The sequence below is a fragment of the Periplaneta americana genome, chromosome 7, assembly GCF_040183065.1.
Source record: "Periplaneta americana isolate PAMFEO1 chromosome 7, P.americana_PAMFEO1_priV1, whole genome shotgun sequence".
NCBI lineage: Eukaryota > Metazoa > Arthropoda > Insecta > Blattodea > Blattidae > Periplaneta > Periplaneta americana.
This window is the reverse complement of record NC_091123.1, coordinates 51,783,324-51,799,739: the sequence shown is the minus strand read 5'-3', so window position 1 is coordinate 51,799,739 and position 16,416 is coordinate 51,783,324. Positions and strand designations below refer to the sequence as shown.

Sequence of the window (16,416 nt, the reverse complement as noted above, 5' to 3'; positions counted from 1 at the left end):
GAAGTGGAGAAGCGATAATTGGTCGAGAAGCGCTATACAACAGAACTCACAAGATCCAGTGGATCATGAGGCTTTTGACAAAAAACTGGGAAGTTTTTCACCCGTTTACAGAAGCATCATATAAGAAATGTGACAATTTAACCTCTAAGTCGTGTTCTACGCAGATAACGGCATGAAAATATAACAGTAGGCTATCTCAATTTTTCATTTTTTGGAGCATGTGAGTTATGACTAAAACTGACTCATTTAATCTTGTATTCCACAAATTCTATTCAATTTTCTCACAACGCATGCTTTTCAAACTAATTTATAAAAGTAACAGGATATTTATGATATCCTTTATATTAAGTCGTGTGTAATAAAGTTCCCAAAATTTTAGATCTTGCTCTACCACAGCCTGTCACACACATAACCGCACAAATATTAATGTAACTGAAAGATTCTTTATAACATTGTTTTTCATTAGCATTGATCATATTTATAGTTCGTACATTTACAGTTCATGTAGGCCTAAATGTATTATTTACAGATACTATATCTTCTGAACTATCTCTCTTTTTCTTTTTTTCGATCTTCTTCACTCGTTTTGGCACGTTCTGAGTTTACCTGTTCATCAATTTCACTTTAATTAATTTAAATTATATTTCAACAAACAAAATTTGATATCACAATCTCAAGGGAAAAAATGGAACTCTTTGCGTCGTAATCCACAGTTAATTCCCGATTTACCACGAAAATCGTCTGTAGCTGCATTTAGATTGGCAACAGGCCATGACTGTTTGGCCAAACACCTGCATAGAATTGGAATAGGCCTATATCAGTCCCCTAACTGCCCATTGTGCAAATGAAACCAAGAAATGGATTCGGAACACCTCAAAATCTGTGCTTCACTGGCTGACCATGATAATATCTTTGAAAAATATTGGAGTGCAAGAGATCAAATGACTTTATTGTCAAACGTCTGGCATTAGAAAAAAACATCAAAAACTTTAATTATTATCTTATATTTTTCGCTTGTAATAAGCAGCTCTGTACTCCATGATGGTGGTACTCAATGTATGGTACGCGGAGTTATCTCAAGGGGTACGTATCCCACTGAGTACATATGTAAAAATGCTGGAATATTTATTTTATTATGCTTGTTGATAACCTTGGTCTACAGTGACTTTGCTACTGAACAAAAACATGTGTGCCAATCCTAATTTGAGTGTGCTGATTACATATCTGAAGTTCGTTTTTATATCACGTGACAATTTTAAAATAATAACATTTTTAATTTTTAATTATAATGTGTGACACTACGTTCAGGTCAAAACTGAGTGCTTTTAAACTCGAAGCTTGGGACACATTTGTAATATGTCAGCTAATTTTTTAGGAAATTATTGAGTTGATAATTATGCTGAGCTAATATAACATGCTTAAAGCATTTCAGAATCTAGGTTGTCGCATGTCTATAAAAATTCACTTTCTTCATTCACACCTTGACTTTTTTTCCAACAAATCTCGGTGCTGTAAGTGACGAACATGGTGAGAGGTTTCATCATGACATATCAATGATGGAATCCAGATACCAGGGTCAATACGGTCCGAGCATGATGGGTGATTTCTGTTGGTTCCTACAGCGATCGAACAAATGTCAACATAAGCGGAAAAGCATAGCTCTCAAGCACTTTTAACAGAGTTTTTAGTGTTTACTACATATTGTAAGTGTATAACTCCTTATAAATGTATTTAAAATAATATAATATAACAATTTGCAAAGAGTATAATATATTCTTTGCAAATTGTTATATTATTTTTCGAGTTACGATACTATTTTACTGGTAGTACGATTTTTTTCTTGTTGAAGATTAAACCCTGGGAAAAGACTCCAGCAAGTAATTTGTTCTGATATGACGCAGTTTGACTCTAGAATTGGGTGGTATTTTGTTTTAGCATTTTGATTTGAAATGGCATGTGGAACCAATCTGTAGTTCAAAAGAATAATGCTTTTTCGCTTTCATTTTGCTTAGGCCCGGTTTCTTCAACCTTTGTTAAATTATAAAAGTGTGCTTTATTCCATTTTAACCGTAAATTTAACAATTGAAGTATTTATTCAACTACGGTTAGTAGTAACAGGCTGTTAAAACCTATGTTAATTTAACTTCCCAATTTCATGCAGTTAAATCATTTATAACTCTCTGTTAGCATAGAAGTATCCAATTTGGCTGGTGCGTTAGATGCTGAATTTATATATCTGGATTATTTAGAAAATGATATCCATGAATACATAAACAGAGCGGATGATTCCAGTCATTTGACAGAGTAGAAGTTCATACAAAGGTATAGGCTATTTTCTGCCAAGCCTCACTTTTCGCTTTCAACTTAAATCCGTTTGTTTGTTTATTCTCATTAATTGGTTTATACTGCGAAATAATTTCCAGCAGAAGGCTTCTCTCGAACGAAGAGAAATTAGTCCCACGATTTCTATTTTTTCCAGTGTTTTCCATTTCATAACAGCAATACCAATACGCCGCTCCACGCTATTATGATACAGACGAGGAAAGAAGCAGAAATCAAACCTGAGAGAATAGAAAGAATTCTATCCTCTCTGAAACAAGCAACGGAAACAAGCGAGAATCGCAATTGTCAGAGTTCAGAAAACATAAGTGAGGCTATACTTGGTTATAGGTTATGATTAACTCTAGAATCTCTAGTCCTAACAGAGAGTTAACAAACAAAATGTTAAAATTTGAAATGTAAAGTTGAAGAAACGCAATATTTTTAACAGCAATTCATACTTTTAACTTGCAGTTAATTAACTCTATGTTATGTGCATTTTTATCAACTCCGATGAGAAGAACAAAACGAACATGTTTCGTCTCAGACTCCTTTATATTGTCTTTCGAAAAATGCAAGAAGCACTGCAAGCAATATAATAAGGTCCCAATGCCGGTAGGATCGTCTGCATTCAAAGGAAACGACACACACACCAACTGTGTGATCAAATGTGCAGATAAAATTCTTCGTCGTCCGGGAATGAGATTTCATGATTTTACTAGAATTCCAATCATGTAGTTTCCACCCATCATACTGTCATGTCTACGAACCCTCTTATCTGACAACGTTCGGAGATGGAGCAGGGATTTTCTCCCCTCTTGATAGGAGGTTGCCATGTTAGGCTAGGTTAGGTTTCATTAGGTTCGGTTGGTTAAACTTACGCTTTTCCGATTACGGAGTCAGGAGTGTAATCCTCTACGACAGCTTCCTACAGACGTGCGAACTGACAGATACGCAAGGGGTAGGAGCAAGAAATTCCAGTAAAATCACTTCTCGGAATATCTTGTGCAGATTTCTTTCCGTGAACTTCAGTTAGATATGTAGGAGATAAGCTACAAAATAGTCTTTGAAAATTTAATCGTAACTGTTTGAACTGAAGAACAATGGGATATTTGTCCCTCCGTTCTTCTCTCTGTGTATTGTTAGATGCTGAACTTATATATCTGGATTATTTAGAAAATGATATCCATGAATACATAAACAGAGCGGATGATTCCAGTCATTTGACAGAGTAGAAGTTCATACAAAGGTATAGGCTATTTTCTGCCAAGCCTCACTTTTCGCTTTCAACTTAGATCCGTTTGTTGTTTATTCTCATTAATTGGTTGTGTGTTGGGTGAAAATATTTCAGTAATTGTATCATCGTTGTCACTGAGGGGATAAAATTTCAGGTAGGCCTACATCTAGAAGTGACTCCTTATGAACGAGTGTATTTTACACAAATGACAACTAAATTACTTTATTAAGCCCTAAATTGGCAAAACTTTATTTCTCACACAAGTTTATTAAACCGTGTCGGACTGTAAAGAAAACAACTATCGCAATGTCCTTTTTTATATGTTGTACAATATAACATTTAAACCAGGAGAGACAAAAGGTTATATTCTGGATCCGACCATCAGATTCGAGACGCATCAGAATCAACCTGAGGAGGTTAATCTAGAGAAAAGGACAATTTATGAACCCACTATCCCTTATTACAAAACATCATATAAACTCAGGAATATAGAAGTCATCGGATTAATGGTGGGCGCTAGAGGGACCATTACAAAATAATTTGTGTCATTCTGTCATAAATTTGGAGTCCCAACAACAACAAAATTATTAAGGAAATTTCTATTATAGCTTTGAAGGGTTCTCTGCAGATTTTACGGCGACATTTGTATTTCAATTCAAATTACAGTTGAATTTTCTCAGTCCATTTTTTATCTGTATTTTTTATAAATTTTCATTATATGAAATATTATCTACTGTAAATTTTAGTTTCTTGTTAACAAATTTCTTGTAAGATATTTTTAATGTCATTTTAAATGTTACTGTGTAACATTCTTTGTCTTTGGCAACCTCACCAAGTTGAGGAAGATTTATTTATTTATTAGTATTGTGAAAGTTTGGTTAAATTTGATTTTCCTACCTATTTTTTTTCTATTCTATTAAAATTATAGCATATAGCCTATTAACCTCTTGTATCCTATAGGATAAGTATTGTGAATTTAAGGGTTAATACATATTACTTTTACTTTCAGTGTATTGTCTTACTCTGCTCCTTACATCAAACATGTTTATTTTTTTAAATTACACATAAATCAGAAAAATATATTGATAAGATTTGAACGTAAGCTAATTTTTGGAATGGCTAGGAATCAGTTTAACAGGACATAGAGATCCGGGAGCAATTAAGGATTCTTTTAACTTTCCCAACCTTTTTTTTTAACAATAGAAAGTGACTGGAATTTCAATATTTAATTTCAATTCAATTAATATATTTACATAGTAAATGTAATTATTTCTTCAGTCATGAACTGAGACTTTAAGATGTCTTAATTTTTATTTGTTATATTATTCATTATTATTACGAACCATTTGTAATTTCACTCTTTCTTTTGTTGGGATTTGTCTCAACTTCTTTTGTAAATGTAATTATGTCTTCTAACGAGTAGCTCTTCTTTTCACTGTCATATCATTCCTAAACAGATATTGAATGACCTCAAACTGTTTTCAAATGTTTGTAACATGTCTCGTGAAAAAGACAACAAACTAGCATGTGAAAACAGAGCATGTCGACTCTGTATTCGCTGAGCTGTACAAGTTTGCTCTCTTATCGGACGAGTCCCGTAAAATTAAGATCGGCAGCATTCTTCATTGTCACATGGTTTATAATATATTCCCCGTATCCCGCAATTGATTTTAAGGATTGTGAAATCAAAGTCTTCAGACAAATTATATGAGGTTAAAATGGAATTTAATTAAGTAGCAAAGCGGACAAAAAAATTGAAAAATTGAAACTCGATTTAAAAGCATTACTACTTACAAAAGAGAATTAGGCTATATACAAATCAATTGCATACAATTGATAATTAATTTATATGTAATTAAATTTAATTTTGCTTGGTCATGTGCATAATTACGTAACAAACCAGAACTACAGACCGATTATTTAGTCCTGACTGCTCGGCGACGCGAAAGAGGGGAAGTAATCGGAGGAGTGGGGAGAGTTCCGGAGTAGAGATAACGGCGAGCAGTCGGTAAAGGCAAGCGAGTGAATAAACCAAACACCCCTTGGCGTAACTAAATGGACTCGCCTGTCCCACGCGCACATCTCCGGCGACTGTCAGGACTAAATAATCGTACTGTACGAAGACGTGTAACTCAGGTTCCAGTGTATTACTAACTGTTTGGGAACACACACATTATTGTCGATCTCTTTCTTTAAATTACTCTAGACTGTGATAGCAGATGTTTAACTATTTATTATTTCTCAAATTCTCCGATTTTGTATACCTGCAGATGAAAGTTGAACCGCATTCCGGTGTTTTTTGTGATCCTTATAAAGTTACAATAATTAATCATCAGCAATGAAAAATTCAATGGTGCACCTCTTCTGAATAATTTGATTTTATGAAGGATGAGTTATATTAATTTTAATGTCATTTTTTCCTTCCGTACATTTCATTACACTTGTTTTTCTTTTCAGACATTGGCAGTTCTCAACCCATTTCGTACTACCAATGCTAACATCCTTCAGGATACGGATCTGGCAGGACCTCTCGTCTTCTGTCTGGCACTCGGCGCTTTTCTTCTTCTGGTAAGTTAAAAGTTACTTGAAAACCTTATTTCATTTATTTTTGTAAAATGAGACTTTGTGTTCTCTTGTTTTCAGTATAATGAAATACTTGTTAACAATTTTTCTCTTTCATTTTTAATGTAGACTACGACTAAACGTTTAGTGCATTTAAACTCTGCTATTAACGGCTTTCTAAAAGCTCGAAGCAATAAATTAAACAAAATAGGCTGCTTTACAGCAAGGAAATAGAACACGAAAATGAAATGTTACTTAAAAGACATTTATAATGTATTAGAAATCTTATTTAGAGAATTTCTTTGAAGTTGTGGGTATTTGTACATTTTTCGTTTTATAGGATTCTGACGACCATGAAAGTTTTACAATGGAAAGAATATTTCACAAAATGCGTCGTGTTACAGAAATAATTAAGTCGTATTCGAAACGTTTTTGTCACCAAAATTTTTTGACGTGTTGTTTAATTAAATGCTCAGTGATCGGGTTATCGAGGAAGGTTATTTTCACTACAAGGATAAAGTACACGAATGAAATTGAATACGTTTCAAATTTTTACATAAAATTCATTTCATATTCTTCTTATTCAGTGATTTTTATCAACATTAATCTCATTAGAGGTTTTGATTTATCTAGAGAAAATCTAAACTTCAGGTGGATTTAATAGACTATTACACGATTAGAAGAAAGTATATAAAGATTAGAAGAAATAAAGTACTCTAATACAATAAAATATTAATTGACTTACTGAAATTCTATTTTACGAATGTTAGTTTCACCAAAACGTTTGAACAAAGCCGCCATTTTCAGTTGATTGTGTATGCTGTAAACAAATGACGTTCGCAAAGCATGTTTTATAGTAACGTAAAGAATCTGCAGTTTGAAATGTTGGAAAACAGAGAAACATATGGTAGGAAGGTGATAAAAACAGGAGAAATTATATAAAGATTAGAAGAAATAAAGTTTTCTAATACAATAAAAGATATTAATTGACTTACAAAAATTCTATTTCATTAATGTTAGTTTCATCAAAATGTTTGAACGGAACCGCCATGGTCAGTCGACTATCTATGCGGGAAACAAAAAATTATGATCGCAAAGCAAGTTTCATAGTACTCTAAAGAATTTTCAGTTTGAAATGTTGGCAACCAAAGAAACAAATGCTAGGGTAGTGATAAAAACAATCAAATGCTAGGGAAGCGATAAAATTATACGATAAGCAGCCATGATTGGTTGAAAGACGTCCTTTCGTACCGTTTTATTGGACGAAAGTAGTTTGACGTAGTAAAAGTATAAGTCATAGGTAATACAGGGACATCATTTCATTTTACTAATATTTTTAATATTAACCTGGCTATACCTTTGGATTAATGATTGAGACCCGGAAACACCGTTTGCTACCCCTTCCACGACTGGAGTTCGATGATACTGGCGTAAAATACAAACAGATCACTTTACCAGGTACAGGAGGGAAGAAAAGTAGTTCATCCATTTACGTAAAGTAGGAAATATCGCGATTTTGAGTGTGATAATTTTCATTAGGTTTTGTTTAATCAAAATACAGTACAGTATTAACAGTAAGTGTTTTTACTCACGAACTGAGTTACCCATGCGAACGTATTCATTATGCAGTGTATATTATACTGTCTACAACACATTAGCGTACGATATAGAGAACGAAGTTAAAATTAAAAATAATCATAATATGGATATTTAAACACATTTTTTAAAATGGTGGCCGTTCATTTCGATACTTGTCTTTTGTGCCTATTATCGCACTATAGACTATTGCATCTAATTCCAATTACCAGTTTCGTCCTTCATACTTAGTAACTCATGTTGAAATAATTCTGTACCTACTCTATAAAAGAGTACCTTACGTACTGTAAATTCAGTCTTCACTTCTGCCCGACCCGCACAGATAAAATTAGTCAGACATGCTATCTACTGTCCGTCCAAGTGGGTATGTCGCAGGATCGTAGAAAGGGGGGGAATTACGTGATAGTTAATTACTTAACGAGGCCCTTTTATTTAAGTTATTTTAAACAGTTGCATAATATTACGTAGACGACCAATTAATTTCTAACAGAAATTAATGTTTTCAGAAAAGAGCTAAGAAAGCCCAGCCACTAGTCTTTACAGTGGAGCGAGCAGAAGCAGGTGAGGGAAATCGGGATGCGACGGATGCAAACGGACGACAGTATCTGTGCGAAAATATGATTCAATATTGGAAATTTTCGTAACTGGAAAACGCGAACATATTTCTGAAACGTACTATAATCACTAACTCAGTACTGCGGCCTTAGTTCTGTGTGAACAGTAGGAACTTGGTTAGTAGAAGGGTGGGAGTGAAGTACATTAAAAAACTCAGGTACAATAAAAGTTGAAGTAAAAATAAAATGATGTCCCTGTATAACGATTACTGTTAATTCGGTGATTTATTTAAAGTATAAGGTTATTCAAAAGTAAGTTCCAATTTTGAAACAGCTGTATCTTCTTTACGTATCAGTAGTTTCATATAGGTACAATTAGGCCTACTGTTTAGAAGGTTTAGGGTTTTTTTTTATCGATGCGTGTTTCGTTGCTATGATAACTGTGTCACTCTTGTATAAACAATAATAATGTTCAGAATACAGACGGCAGTTGTAGGAGAGTAACTTTCATAATTTTTACAATGGTTTTACCTTTAAGAGTTCGATTGATCTCCTTCAGTGCTGTTACCAATGCAATAGACAATATGCATGTGCATTGAGAAGATATTGAACGTTACATGGATTGAGAAATGGACCCTGCTCTGTAAAATCATTTCGTAAGTTGATGAACAAATTTGAGGAAACTGGTTCAGTTTCAGTTTGGTATGTTTTACATCACATTTCATAATAGGACCATATTTCTACGAATAAATTTAAAATGGACAAACAAAAACAGTGACGGTAACCGGGCAGCGATATTTTCAAATGTCGCTAGACTTTGCAATATCAGCGTCACAGAGTCATGAAATGGAAAACATTATTTTCATGTAAGACGGCGCTCCACCTCACATACACAATAATGTAAAAACACTATTGCGCAATACATTTGGTGATCGTGTAATTAGTAGGCATTTTCCTAACAGTTGGCCTTCTAGGTCACCAGACGTAAACCCAGTTGTCTACTGGTTATGGGGTTATCTAAAAGAAAAGGTATTTCTTAGTACACCTACTACACGTGAGGAACTGTAACAGTCATTATCGGATTTCATTGAAAACATCCCTAGGAATGTGCTTACTAATGCCGTTTATAGTATAGACAAAAGAATATTTTATTATTGAACAACACGGTGGTGTTCATATTTAATTATTTCGTGTGTTAATAAAATCCCATTTCTTTTCGAACAAATTGGTGTTTATATTAATAAACTGGATATATAAATTTAATAAGACAATTGTCGTTTAAACAATATGTCAAGTGCAATAATAAATTCACGATCTTTCTCCACATCCACTTTCTCTTCAACGCAATTGGATCATTGTCGAGCTTCGGTTTCTTAGGCAGAGCGCCCGCTGGAACGACAAGCGACAGCAACAAGACAAGGATTTGATGCTTTGCTTGTTGCTAACGTGTACTCTTATATAACCCATAATATGAAATGAGCGGAAGCCCACTCATCTGATCAGACAATAACTCGACACTATCTGTGTTGTGTTGTGTCGCTCACAGTGCTGCATGCCCCACTTTTTGTTGTATCAGTTGTGAGTTGGTAATACAAGGGCTAAGATGAGAGACGATCCTAATTTCAATATAGCCTTTATTGAACTTATTAAAGATTTGTCTTTTTGATACTACATATATTTTTCGAATTGGAAACATAATAAACCTATTGAAAAATCATTTTTTCTTATTTACACAGAATAATTTACCGCTCAATATTATAACAGGGCGAAATATTAAGATATTCTGATAACCTTTGCTCACTTTCCGCTGTCTGGAGCTCGGATTTCACACACAATCTCACTCCCATGTGCCACAATCAGCTCTAGAATATTACTGCTTTCCATTGACTAGCTAAAGGTATATATAAAAGATTCTGTATAAGCAGTGTTAGGAGTGTCCGTAAATGGGACCTGTCCGGTAATTGGCTCCTCTACCCTACAAACATATTGTAAACACATGTTTACTTTGATGTGGACGAGAAACGAACAATTATTATTTAATCTGATGTATAAACATATAGGCCTATTTACTTGATAGTTATCAAAAGGCGTTCTTCAGGATTGACTGAAATCCTGAAGTTAGTGTTCTTTTTAGAAATTGCAGATCAAACTTTCTGTACTAACAGATTAAATGTTGAATAATTTCGAGGGAAAAATTGTTCCGGGGCCGGGTATCGAACCCGGGACCTTTGGTTAAACGTACCAACGCTCTCCCACTGAGCTTCCCGGGAACTCTACCCGACACCGATCCAATTTTTCCCTCTAGACTATATCCACAGACCTCAAAGTGGGCTGACAACAGTCAAGCAACCAACATTTGAGTGCACACTAACTCTGTGTGACTTTAAATTGTGGTTTTCTGTTACGTACAGTGACGTGTATTATGCATATTAAGCTTTCAGGAATAACTCCCTGTGAAGTTAATTTGAATAATTTCGAGGGAAAAATTGTTCCGGGGCCGGGTATCGAACCCGGGACCTTTGGTTAAACGTACCAACGCTCTCCCACTGAGCTTCCCGGGAACTCTACCCGACACCGGAACAATTTTTCCCTCGAAATTATTCAAATTAACTTCACAGGGAGTTATTCCTGAAAGCTTAATTTGCAGATTAAATGTTTCTCTACTCATTCTGTAGAATATTTTAAATCTTTCTGGGTATATATTTAATTCTTTGAACAGATTAAAAGCACCGCGTTGTTCTAAATTAGCATGCCAAAAAAGGATGCACCCAGAATCGTCTCCTATGTTTTCTGTCACTGTAATTTGATATTAGCTAAATTAACTAGATTGAGAACGTCCTCATCCTCCGACGACATGTTGTATGAATGAATCAGTCCAGAGAGTACCAGGTCACTTTGCTGTCATGTTGCTATCATAGTTCGTGTTGGATCAGTGTTTCTGTCGTATCACTATCATATTAGTGGGATCTCTGCCTTAGTGTCCTTTGACGTCATACACTGCCAGGTATAAACAGATTGAAAATTTACCTCACTACTTTCTCGTTATCTAAAAGTTAGTACTGCCGAAAGGTGTAATGCTATTAAATAAATGTAGGCCTATTTAGGATCCAAACATTCGTTAACAGTGCGTTTAATATGTCGCGACATAATACAAGATGGTGCAATCAGCCTTCGTCTCGCATTGAGCCATCTGAAGGATGATTCCGGATTATCAACTGCAGCTGACCTTGAAACCATAGTTTCGAATCACCTACCTTACATACAGATAAAAAAGTCAACACTTCAGTTCTATTGCATTATAACAATACGTTAAAATTTTGAAATTAAAATAAAGAAGTTACTGAAACACAACTGCAGGAAGATAATTCATAAATATAGAATAAATTATTCAAATCACTCAAAGTAAGCAACAAATAATAAATACTCACCAGGTTTCAGGCTTCTAATTATTTTCTATATCTTCTCCCGATCGGTCAGACATTTTTATTTTTCAGTCACTGCAATTTGATACCTGTTTTGACTGTAATGTTAGCTGCTACTAATTCCAACGAGAACTGCCGGTTAGATGCAATAGTTTATGTATGACAATTTTACATTTTTCTATGCTGCTCTGATTGGTTGAAATTCAAAGGATTTTTACTCTCCATTGGCTAATGAATGTATGACTTTGCTTAAATTACCCCGTCCTGTATATCTATGGTGGACGATGTTTAGCATTTTGATTCCTGTTACCAATTGTCATTGAATCTTTGCTTCGCTTTTGTATATCGTAATAATCATCTCTAAATAACCTATAGAGTAAATTACATTTTTTCAACTAGCCTCAGATAAGTGATACAGTTGAAACTGTCTTTAAAGTTTTAAACTATTGATTGTACATGGATAATAGTATTATTTATTTAATTATTTTGCTAATAATTGTAACATAAAATATAATAAAAAAAGAAAAAAAACTTTAGCTCACTCCTGATATAGTAAAACTCGTGCTCAGGGGCGGATTCCTGAATTTAAATTAAGAACTATACGTCTACTACACAATAAGACTATATAAATTTAAATTTACAATTTTTTATTCTTCATAAACCCAAACATAATTTTTTTAATTTAATGTTAGAGCTATTAGAATTGACAGGATTAGGATATTTAAGTATAAATTTGTTACATATTTTTGGGCCTAAATTACTATTATGATTAAATACTGTAGCAGTGTTGCATTTTGGTTCAAACAATCTTAAAGAATTCGTACCATTCGTTTCATAAGTATGAGAATACAATTCAAAATTATTTCAATTTTTATGTATGAATTTTATTAATATAATGTAATAAATTTGTCTTATATTCAGAACATTAAAGTTTAAAAACAATTTCTGAGATGGTTTATAGGTTTATGAAGACATATTTTAATTATTTTCTTCTGTAATAAATAAAGTGGATTAAAATTGGTTTTAAATAAGCTACCCCATCTTATAGTTCCATACATAATTGCCGGTTGAAATAAGTTAATTATATTTGCTGAGCCATTTATACCCGAACCCACGCTTTCAGAAGTCGAAATTGCGATAGAAAATCTGAAAAAGTACAAGTCTCCAGGTATCGATCAAATTCCAGCAGAATTAATACAAGAGGGTGGGAGTGCATTATATAGCGAAATTTATAAACTTGTACTTGCTATTTGGGAAAAGCAAATTGTACCAGAACAATGGAAGGAGTCCATAATTGTACCTATTTTTAAAAAGGGGGACAAAACCAACTGTGGTAACTTTCGAGGAATATCACTTTTGTTGACGTCGTACAAAATTTTGTCCAATATTCTTTTGAGAAGATTAACTCCGTACGTAGATGAAATTATTGGGGATCATCGGTGCGGTTTTCGGCGTAATAGATCGACTATTGATAAGATTTTTTGTATTCGACAGATAATGGAGAAAAAATGGGAGTATAAGGGTACAGTACATCAGTTATTCATAGATTTCAAAAAGGCTTATGACTCGGTTAAGAGGGAAGTATTATATGATATTCTTATTGAATTTGGTATTCCCAAGAAACTATTTCGATTAATTAAAATGTGTCTCAGTGAAACATACAGCAGAGTCCGTATAGGTCAGTTTCTATCTGATGCTTTTCGAATTCACTGCGGGCTAAAGCAGGGAGATGCACTATCACCTTTACTTTTTAACTTCGCTCTAGAATATGCCATTAGGAAAGTTCAGGATAACAGGCAGGGTTCGGAATTGAACGGGTTACATCAGCTTCTTGTCTATGCGGATGACGTGAATATGTTAGGAGAAAATACACAAACGATTAGGGAAAACACGGAAATTTTACTTGAAGCAAGTAGAGCGATCGGTTTGGAAGTGAATCCCGAAAAGACTAAGTATATGATTATGTCTCGTGACCAGAATATTGTACGAAATGGAAATATAAAAATTGGAGATTTATCCTTCGAAGAGGTGGAAAAATTCAAATATCTTGGAGCAACAGTAACAAATATAAATGACACTCGGGAGGAAATTAAACGCAGAATAAATATGGAAAATGCGTGTTATTATTCGGTTGAGAAGCTCTTATCATCCAGTCTGCTGTCCAAAAATCTGAAAGTTATAATTTATAAAACAGTTATATTACCGGTTCTTCTGTATGGTTGTGAAACTTTGACTCTCACTCTGAGAGAGGAACATAGGTTCAGGGTGTTTGAGAATAAGTTGCTAAGGAAAATATTTGGGGCTAAGCGGGATGAAGTTACAGGAGAATGGAGAAAGTTACACAACACAGAACTGCACGCATTGTATTCTTCACCTGACATAATTAGGAACATTAAATCCAGACGTTTGAGATGGGCAGGGCATGTAGCACGTATGGGCGAATCCAGAAATGCATATAGAGTGTTAGTTGGGAGACCGGAGGGAAAAATACCTTTAGGGAGGCCGAGACGTAGATGGGAGGATAATATTAAAATGGATTTGAGGGAGGTGGGGTATGATGATAGAGACTGGATTAATCTTGCACAGGATAGGGACAGCTGGCGGGCTTATGTGAGGGCGGCAATGAACCTTGGGGTTCCTTAAAAGCCATTTGTAAGTAAGCAAGTATATTGTGTATAATGAAGTTATTGACAAGTGATTCCTCAATAAAACAAAATAATATATTATTTTACGTAATTTATTACAAATATAATTAATGTGTTGGTTCCATTTTAAATGATTGTCGAAAATTATACCTAAATATTTAACTTCGGAGGACTCCTTAATAATCGGACATTTACATTGTATAAGGCAACAATTAGAGTTATGTAATTTAATACTTAATATAGATGTAGAGGTTTGTTACATTTTTCAGATAATTAAGTACTAAAATCTATTTTCTCTATTTAATTTGTATCCTCTACGATTTATTTGATGTAGCCATGAATAACGCTTAATTGATTTCGATTGACATTTTCATCCATCCTTTAGTACACACCACGAGAAACAAATGACTTGCATATCGGAAGTGTTAATTTATATTAGAGAATCTATCTTTAGAGATAGTGGTTAATGCGATGGGATAACAACAGCAAGGCATTCTCTTTCGTTATACAATGACTATAGAACCGGGAGAGGCAATGTTGATGCTGATGACGGTCCTTCTACACCTCTCTCTCTCTCTCTCTGTTGTCTTATGGATCTGACGTCACCATCGTTTACCCCATCCCTGCAACTCTGCTGATATATGGGATAAAAAAATCTGCTACAGTATTATGCACTGTTAATGTTGAATTAAAACACTAATGGTGTTTTGTGAAATAGGGCATTAATATTGAATTAACCCTGCAGCCAGCTGATAGTGATTGTTCCTGCTGATGAAAAGTGGCTCGTTCCATATAACAGCACGTACTCTACAATTTGTTTACAATCCTCCAGACCTCTTGTTTGTTTTATTACGCTTTCAACCCAGCTCTGTTAACCTGTAACGTGGTCTGTGGTTAATGCAGATATGAATATCAGGTGTTCTTTGTATCGATGTATTTTTATAATTTTGTGTTTGCATTATGATTTTTTGTCCAAAACGAATGTTCAAAACATCGTATTATATTTGTAAATGTATGATAAAAATTGAGAAATATTATTATTAATATTTTAATATCTAATTTTTCAAATATTGTATTTATTCAAAATATTTTATATACCTTTAGGCTTATTAACATTATTACTTGAAATTCGTTGACTAGTGTTCTTAACCACCAGGAAAATAATATTGGACGTTGAAAGAAACCCTCGACACATTTTCACGAAATGGAACAGATCTTACGCCAATCCATGATGATGATGGTGATGGTGTCTTTGACCTAAATTCTAGCAGGAGGTTTCTTTCTGAGAAGTGCTTCCTTTCCTAGAACTGGTCGTCAATAAATATGTCGAGAAATGAGTGATAAACGGTGCTTCTTTCTCACTGCTTGATTAATAATTTAGATAAGTATCAACAATATTTACGTAAACCTTAAGATCATAGGGCAGAAGGAACTAACCAATTAAACATAAAATTTTGTTGAAGGAAAGTATCAACATACCAGTTACGTAGTCCTTAAGATCATAGAGCAGAAGGAACTAACCAATTAAACATAAAATTGTGTTGAAGGAAAATGTCAACATACTATTTACGTAGTCCTTAAGATCATAGGGCAGAAGGAACTAACCAATTAAACATAAAATTGTGTTGAAGGAAAATGTCAACATTCTATTTACGTAGTCCTTAAGATCATAGGGCAGAAGGAACTAACCAATTAAACATAAAATTGTGTTGAAGGGAAGTATCAACATAGGTTACTATTGATGTAGTTCTTAAGATCATAGGGCAGAAGGAACTAACTAATTAAACATACAATTGTGTTGATGGAAAGTATCAACATACTAGTTACATAGTCCTTGAGATCATAAAGCAGAAGGAACTAACCAATTAAACATAAAATTAACTAACCAATTAAACATAAAATTGTCTTGAAGGAAAATGTAAACATACTATTTACGTAGTCCTTAAGATCATAGGGCGGAAGGAACGTGACACAATTAAACATAAAATTGTGTTGAAGGGAAGTATCAACATAGATTACTATTTACGTAGTCCTTAAGATCATAGGGCAGAAGGAACTAACCAATTAAACATAAAATTGTT

The 16,416-nt window shown here is 34.0% G+C and overlaps 1 protein-coding gene across 1 annotated transcript in view; it reads left to right on the top strand.

Moving 5' to 3' along the window:
• The window catches only part of LOC138703093 (protein YIPF5-like), a 432,888-nt gene that overhangs the window by 228,878 nt on the left and 187,594 nt on the right, over nt 1-16,416 (top strand). The window contains exon 2 of the mRNA XM_069830677.1: nt 6,014-6,124. The gene's annotated coding sequence lies outside the window, so the exon portion shown is untranslated. The remainder of the gene's footprint in view (nt 1-6,013; nt 6,125-16,416) is intronic.